The sequence below is a fragment of the Triticum aestivum genome, chromosome 5A (assembly GCF_018294505.1).
Source record: "Triticum aestivum cultivar Chinese Spring chromosome 5A, IWGSC CS RefSeq v2.1, whole genome shotgun sequence".
NCBI classification, from domain to species: Eukaryota; Viridiplantae; Streptophyta; class Magnoliopsida; order Poales; family Poaceae; genus Triticum; species Triticum aestivum.
In genome coordinates, this window is record NC_057806.1 from 470,405,646 (window position 1) to 470,414,406 (window position 8,761).

Below are 8,761 nucleotides of genomic sequence, written 5' to 3' on the forward strand. Positions count from 1 at the left end.
AATATGAAGCATGCCTCAGTCGGGCGTCTGAGCGACACCACAGAAAGGGCTTATATATAAAAGGAATAACAAGCATGCCACAATCGGGCGTCGGTGCGACACCACATAAAGGGCTTATAAGTAAATGAAATAACGGACATGCCACAGTCGGGCGTCTGGGCGACACCACATAAAGGGCTTATATAAGAATAATCACAGTGAATATCCAGGAGGTAGAACCATCCCAGAGATACTCAATAATTCAAATAACATAAATGATTAGTCCATAAAAATAATAATCATAATCATCATATGTCACAAGTTATGATCCATATTCTGGTTTAGTAGTTTCTCCTCCGAAGACCAACACTAAGACCGACGCTTGACCCATCCTAGACTGTAGTCCTTAACCATGGACACGGCTATTCGAATAGGTTCAATATCTCTGCAGAGGGTGTACTCTTTACCCACGAGTAACGGATTTCTTTAGTCCATCGGAACTAATTCCGTCTACAGTCTTTTAGTCGAAAACACGCCTGACTTGCACACACCAGCTTAACTTTACTCGTGTCTGGAATCACCCAGACACCTGTTAAGCAAAACTCTAAGTGGGGAGGCTACAACCTCGCGTAGCATGGGATCAAATTTTTATCGCGCGCTCTAAGGGGTGGCCTCCCCTCTTGGTCCCAACCGGAAACACCCATGCCCCCGGACCAGGTGGCATGCCTACCAGCTACAACCGGTATCTTCCACCATGGCCTCTCTGTATGGTGTGTGCTAGGACAGGGGTTGACAACTTACTGAACCGTACCCTACCAACGGCAGGGGCAAGTGGCAGCACGAAACAATTATGGGGGTTACTGGAACAAGACTCGATCTACAGCCGACTCAGGAGGCTTACGTGTTTCCTGCATGGTTAGCTCAAGAATTATATTTCACAGCCATCAGACATAACCACCACTTATCATACCCCCCCCTACCCTACCGGTCATAATCGTCTCGACGAGGGACAAGCTCGTGTCTACACAAGACAGAGACTTTCCCCGGTCCTTCCCGGTAGACATGAGAGGCATATGAGGGTGATTGCTATCACAAGTATGTCCATTTCCAACAGCAAGAATTTTCATTTATGCACTCAAGGTGTATGATCATATCATCATATAAAAATAATCAACGCTTCATGTCGAGGTGGTGTTATAACCGTATCGAACAACCCACAAAACATTATGCCAGGGTTCAGAATGCTTGCCTTTAAGTTGTGGAGAGGCAGGGTGCATTCCAACATCTTGAAAGTTTTCTTCTCTCTCCAACAAATCCTATTTTTGGAAATATTTAAATTATCACCTAATTTAAAAATAGTACAAAAATGTTTCTTGGAAAATTTTGAAATAAATATTAAAATAAACTAGACAATATTTGAGGAACAACAGAAAAAGAATAAAGTCATTTGGATTTATATTTTAAAAGTTATAGCCAGTCAAAGTTTAGTCAAAATCTGTTTTTAAAATAAAACAGAAAAAAGAAAAACGCTTCGATGAGAATACGCTTTCGAGTAGAGGAGACGTACTCTGGGGTGATGCGCTTTCACTTAAACACGTGGACCGGTGCGGGGTCACTGACAGTGGGTCCACGGGGCCCACTGGTCAGGTTTGACCGGTCTCCTTTCCCTCCTCTTCCTCTGCCTGAGAGGGGGCGGGACTCCGGTGATCGTCGCCGGTGATTGGCGTCTCCTCGTGGGGCCCCGAGGGCGGGGATGGATCCGCCACTCCAGGACGGTCCTCCCGGTGGTCGCCAGGCCGGAGGGGACGGAGGGAGCTACCGGTGGCGAGCTCCTCGGCGGAGGTGGCCTCGGGAGCTTTTGGGGGCCGGGGCTATGGTGGTTCTCGAGCTGGATTGAGGTGTTGGGCAGCTCCGCGGGATCACGGGGATTCGAATGGTGGCACTAGTTTGACGGGAGGGGCTCGGGTTGTGACCGAATGGATTGGAGGGCGGCGGCGGCTGATCCTACCGGAGCTGGGGAAGATGACCTCTTCTCTTCGATTGTTGGCTACGGGGGAACTAGGGGAGTGGACTGAGATCGCATGGGTGCTCAGATGAGCTCGGGGTCTCTCTTCATAGTGCAACGAGGTCGGTTCCGCGGTGGCAGTGGATAAGGTCGCCGGCGAACCGCCTCTCTGTTGCTGCAAGGGGTCGTGGCGGCGACAAGCGCTAGGGGACACGCTTGTGGATGAGCTCGCGCTGCTCCAGGGGGCAGGTGGCGAGCCGGGGTGGCTCGGGCGGCACCGACCGGGGCAGGAGCCACTGTGGCGACCGCTTGCCGCCGTGGCCGACCTGACGGCGGCCCTGTAGGGCGCCAGGGGAGGGCTTGGCTGGTTCCTGCAAGCAGATGAGGTCGGGGGGTGCGGCTCTGCAGGCGAGCAAGGGCCGGGGCGCGACGCGGCGACCCGAGCGCACGCACGTGCAAAACGCGCGCTCTGGGCACGCCCAGAGCACGCGCGAGACGTGCTCGACAGTATGCCAGGGTAGCCTAGAGTGCTTGAGAGGGGCTGGCAAATAACAGGACTAGTTTAGGGTTAGCAAGGGGATCAAAAGACATGGTGGTTTGGTCAGGGGCTCAAGTTCACAATGTAAACTTGAAATCATGCCAAATCTGGCCATGCACACAGGGTGTTTGACAAAATGCCAAAGGCATCTAGGCAATTCTTGCGGTGGCCCAAATCTGCAGATCAGAGTCTCTTTGAATGAATAAGAGAGTGGGGAGGTTAGTTTGCCAAAATCTCAAACTTGTTAGTGTAAGTTTTGCGAAACTTCAGTTCTGGGCAGAAGGAAAAAGGCATTGTTTTAGGAGCCAAAAATCATCCAATGGGTCCACTCTCCTGGACTTAAGGGTTTGGTATGGTGTACTACAAGCAGGAGAAAGCTCATGGCCACTAGAGCAAAATTTATTTGGGATGCAGTTGAAAACACCCAACTGGGCCAGAATGAAAAAGAGGTTGATTCACTCAAATTTTTCAAAGAACATAAATGGGTTTTTTGCATGAAGTTGAATAATATACTCCTATTAACATCCCATAATTTTGGTGGAAGCTAGAAAGAAATATTTAAAGGGGTTGTAGTGCAAAATTGCTCTCTGGACCAGATTTGGAAACTTGGTGTAGAGCTCAAAATATTAAATGAATGAAATATATTTTTGCATAAAAGTGATTTAAAAACATCTCATGACATCTCCAAATTTTGGTGAAAATTTTAAATAAATTTATCAAGTGGTTGTAGTTCAAAAGAGCTCCAAAACTAAAGGAAGAATCATTTTAGGGAAAAAACTCAGAGAGAAATAATTGTGCAAATCAATTCCACTGATAATAGAAATGTTTTCTTGAGAGGTTAAACAAGTCCAATAATATTTTTGGAAAGTTTTTCACTTGAGGTAAAAACTCCATAATAAGGAAAAGGATGGCTCTGAAATCAAAAGAAAATCCAGAAAATTAAAGTTTAAATTTCCTGGAAAAATTTTTAATTAATAAAACAAGGTTAAAATTTTGGGGTGTCACACATGGTGTCCTCCATAAGCCTCAGAGTGACACTTGCATAGGATCTGTTCCTGTTCATGCTCAGGTACGCAACGTCTAATAACACCATCTACTCCTTCTTTATAAACATGTGGGTCATCCCAGAAGTAATGTCTTAAATCATAGAAAAACTTTTTATTTTGCTGGTATGTGAAACTAGGTGGTATAAACTTAGCAACAATATAATTAGCATAATCAGCATACCATGGAGCAGTACGAGAAGCATTTATCACAGCTAATTGTTCATCAGGAAAGCTATCATCAATAGGTAGTGGGTCATCAAGAACATTCTCTAACCTAGACAAGTTGTCTGCAACGGGGTTCTCAGCTCCCTTTCTATCAATAATATGCAAATCAAATTCTTGTAGCAAGAGAACACATCTAATAAGTCTAGGTTTAGTATCTTTCTTTTCTATAAGATATTTAATAGCAGCATGATCAGTGTGAACAGATACTTTAGAATCAACTATATAAGGTCTGAACTTATCACAACCAAATACAACTGCTAAAAATTCTTTTTCAGTAGTAGCATAATTTCTCTGGGCACTGTCTAGAGTTCTACTAGCATATTGGATAGCATTTAATTTCTTATCAACTCTTTGCCCTAGAACAGCCCCTACAACATAATCACTAGCATCACACATAATTTCAAATGGTAAATTCCAATCAGGAGGCTGAGCAATAGGTGCAGAAATCAAAACTTTCTTAAGTATTTCAAATGCTTCTACACAATCATCATCAAAGACAAATGGAACATCTTTTTGTAAGAGATTAGTCAGAGGCCTAGAAATTTTATAGAAGTCCTTAATGAACCTCCTATAAAAACCGACATGACCAAGAATTCTTATACCTTTAATGTCCTTAGGACACAACATCTTTTCAATAGCATCAACTTTAGCTTTATCAACTTCAATACCTCTTTTAGAAATTTTATGCCCCAAGACAATGCCTTCATTAACCATAAAGTGGCACTTCTCCCAATTCAAGACAAGATTAGTTTCTTCACATCTCTGCAAAACTCGATCAAGGTTGCTAATGACCCACAAGTATAGGGGGACTATCGTAGTCCTTTCGATAAGTAAGAGTGTCGAACCCAACAAGGAGCAGAAGGAAATGATGAGTGGTTTTCAGCAAGGTATTCTCTGCAAGTACTGAAATACGTGGTAATAGATAGTTTTGTGATAAGATAATTTGTAACGAGCAACAAGTAACAAAAAGTAAATAAAGTGCAGCAAGGTGGCCCAATCCTTTTTTTAGCAAAGGACAAGCCTGGACAAACTCTTATATAAGGAAAAACGCTCTCGAGGACACATGGGTATATTGTTAAGCTAGTTTTCATCACGTTCATATGATTCGCGTTCGGTACTTTGATAATTTGACATGTGGGTGGACCGGTGCTTGGGTGGTGTTCTTACTTGAACAAGCATCCCACTTATGATTAACCTCTATTGCAAGCGTCCGCAACTACAACAAAAGTATTAAGGTAAACCTAACCATAGCATGAAACATATGGATCCAAATCAGCCCCTTACGGAGCAACGCATAAACTAGGGTTTAAGCTTCTGTCACTCTAGCAACCCATCATCTACTTATTACTTCCCAATGCCTTCCTCTAGGCCCAAATAATGGTGAAGTGTTATGTAGTCGGCGTTCACATAACACCACTAGAGGCTAGACAACATACATCTCATCAAAATATCGAACGAATACCAAATTCACATGACTACTAATAGCAAGACTTCTCCCTTGTCCTCGGGAACAAACGTAACTACTCACAAAGCATATTCATGTTCATAATCAGAGGGGTAATAATATGCATAAAGGATCTGAACATATGATCTTCCACCAATTAAACCAACTAGCATCAACTACAAGGAGTAATTAACACTACTAGCAACCTAGTAGCACCAATCCCGGGCTTGGAGACAAGAATTGGATACAAGAGATGAACTAGGATTTTGAGATGAGATGGTGCTGATGAAGATGTTGATGGAGATTGCCCTCTCCCGATGAGAGGAGCGTTGATGATGACAATGGCGATGATTTCCCCCTTTGGGAGGGAAGTTTCCCCGGCAGAACAGCTCTGCCGGAGCTCTAGATTGGATCCGCCAAGGTTCCGCCTCGTGGCGGCGGAGTTTCGTCCCGAAAGGTTGCTTCTTATTTTTTTTCTCGACGAAAGACTTCATATAGGAGAAGATGGTCATCGGAGAGCCACCAGGGGGGCCACGAGGTAGGGGGGCACGCCCTAGGGGGGGGGCGCCCCCCACCCTCATGGAAAGGGTGTGGGCCCCCTGGTCTTCATCTTTGGCGAGGATTTTTCATTATTTATTATAAGGTATTCCGTGGAGTTTCAGGACTTTTGGAATTGTGCAGAATAGGCCTCTAATATTTGCTCCTTTTCCAGCCCAGAATTCCAGCTGCCGGCACTCTCCCTCCTTATGTAAACCTTGTAAAATAAGAGAGAATAGCCATAAGTATTGTGACATAACATGAAATAACAACCCATAATGCAATAAATATCGATATAAAAGCATGATGCAAAATGGATGTATCAGTTGCTTAAGCAATCATCAAAATAAGTTCCATATACAGAAAAATCATCCATGAATACCTCAACAATCTTTTCACAAAAGTCAGAGAATATAGCAGTCATACATCTTTGAAGGTAGCATGTGCATTGCATAAACCAAAAGGCATACGTCTATAAGCAAAGGTACCGAAAGGGCAAGTAAAAGTTGCCTTTTCTTGATCCTCTTTTGACACAAGTATTTGAGAGAAACCAGAATAACCATCTAGAAAGCAAAAATGTGTATGTTTGGATAATCTTTCTAGCATTTGATCAATAAAAGGTAATGGGTAGTGATCCTTTTTAGTAGCTTTATTTAATTTGCGGAAATCAATTACCATTCTATAACCTGTAACAATTCTTTGTGGGATCAATTCATCTTTATCATTAGGAACAACAATAATACCTCCCTTCTTAGGGACACAATGGACAGGACTTACCCACTGACTATCAACAACGGGGCAAATTATACCTGCCTCCAAAAGCTTTAGTATTTCTTTTCTTACCACTTCTTTCATCTTAGGATTTAACCATCGTTGGTGATCAACAACTGGTTTCGCGTCTTTCTCCAGTTTTATTTTGTGCTGGCAGAGAGTGGGACTAATGCCCTTAAGATCATCAAGAGTATATCCAATAGCAGCATGTTGCTTCTTCAGAGTTTTCAATAATTTCTTTTCTTCATGCTCTGAAAGGTTAGCACTAATAATAACAGGATATATCTCTTTCTCATCGAGATAAGCATATTTAAGAGTATCAGGTAAAGGTTTAAGCTCAAACACGGGATCACCCTTAGGTGGAGGAGGATCCCTAGGATTTCAACAGGCAAGTTGTGTTTCAAATTAAAATAGGCCCCTGTTTAAATAATACTTCATCTATTTCCCTTCTTTCATTCATAAACATATCATTTCCATGGTCTAGAAAATATTGTTCTAAAGGATCACTAAGAGGCACAACAATAGAAGCAAGACCAATAATTTCATCTTTACTAGGCAATTCTTTATCATGGGGTTGTCTATGAAATTTAGCAAAATTAAATTCATGAGACATATCCCCTAAACCAACAGAAACAATATCCTTATTGCAGTCTATCTTAGCATTAACAGTATTCAAGAAGGGTCTACCAAATATAATGGGACAAAAGTTATCTTGTGCGGAACCAAGAACAAGAAAATCAGCAGGATATTTAACTTTTCCACACAAGACTTCAACATCTCTAACAATCCCAACCGGTGAAATAGTATCTCTATTGGCAAGCTTAATTGTAACATCAATTTCTTCTAACTCAGCAGGTGCAATATCATGCATAATTTCTTTATATAAGGAATGAGGTATTGCACTTGCACTAGCACCCATATCCCATAAGCCATGATAACAATGATCTCCTATTTTAACAGAAATAACAGGCATGCATACAACAGGTCTATGTTTATTTTTAGTATCGGGTCTAGCAATTCTAGCAGCTTCATCACACAAGTAAATAACATGCCCATCAATATTACCAGCCAAGAGATCTTTGACCATAGCAACACTAGGTTCAACTTTAATTTCCTCAGGGGGAGTAGGTGTTCTAGTATTACTCTTACGAACCACAGTTGAAGCTTTAGCATGATCCTTTATTCTAACTGGGAAAGGTGGTTTCTCAATATAAGCAGTGGGAACAACAGGATCATTATAAGTGATAGTCTTTTCTTCAACTTTAATAGGTTCAACTACTTTTACCTTAATGATAGGATTATATTTAAACCACTTCTCCTTAGGGAGATCAACATGAGTAGCAAAGGATTCACAGAAAGAAGCTACTATCTCAGAGTCAAGTCCATATTTAGTGCTAAATTCATGGAAAACATCGGTATCCATAAAAGATTTAACACAATCAAATTTAGGTGTTATACCTGACTCCTTACCTTCGTCGAGGTCCCAATCTTCAGAGTTGCGTTTAATTCTTTCCAATTAATACCATTTGAATTCAATAGTCTTCATCATAAAAGAACCAGTACAAGAAGTATCGAGCATGGAGCGATTATCGAGAGAAAGACGAGCATAAAATTTTTGAATAATAATTTCTCTTGAGAGCTCATGATTGGGGCATGAATATAACATTGACTTAAGCCACCACCAAGCTTGAGCGATGCTTTCTCCTTCACGAGGCCAAAAATTATATATATAATTACGATCACGATGAACAAGATGCATAGGATAAAACTTCTGATGAAATTCCAATTTCAATCGATTGTAGTTCCTTGATCCCATATCATCACATAGCCTAAACCATGTCAATGCCTTTTCCTTCAAAGATAAAGGGAAGAAGTTATTCTTGATAACATCCTCGGGCATACCTACAAGCTTAAATAATCCACAAACTTCATCCACATAGATTAGGTGCAAATCGAGATGCAATGTTCCATCTCCTATAAAAGGATTAGCTAGTAGTTTCTCTATCGTACCCGAAGGAATTTCAAAGTAAACATTTTTAGTAGGTTCTGTAGGTTGAGGAGCAAATCTTGGCTCTCCTGTTCGGGGTGAAGATACCCCGAACAAGCCCCTCAAAGGATTATGTTCCATAGTAACAAGTGACAGTAAATTTCAGCACACTATATAAATTTTTCCTTACCAAATTCCACCTACCAAAGGCGCTTCACTCCCCGGCAAC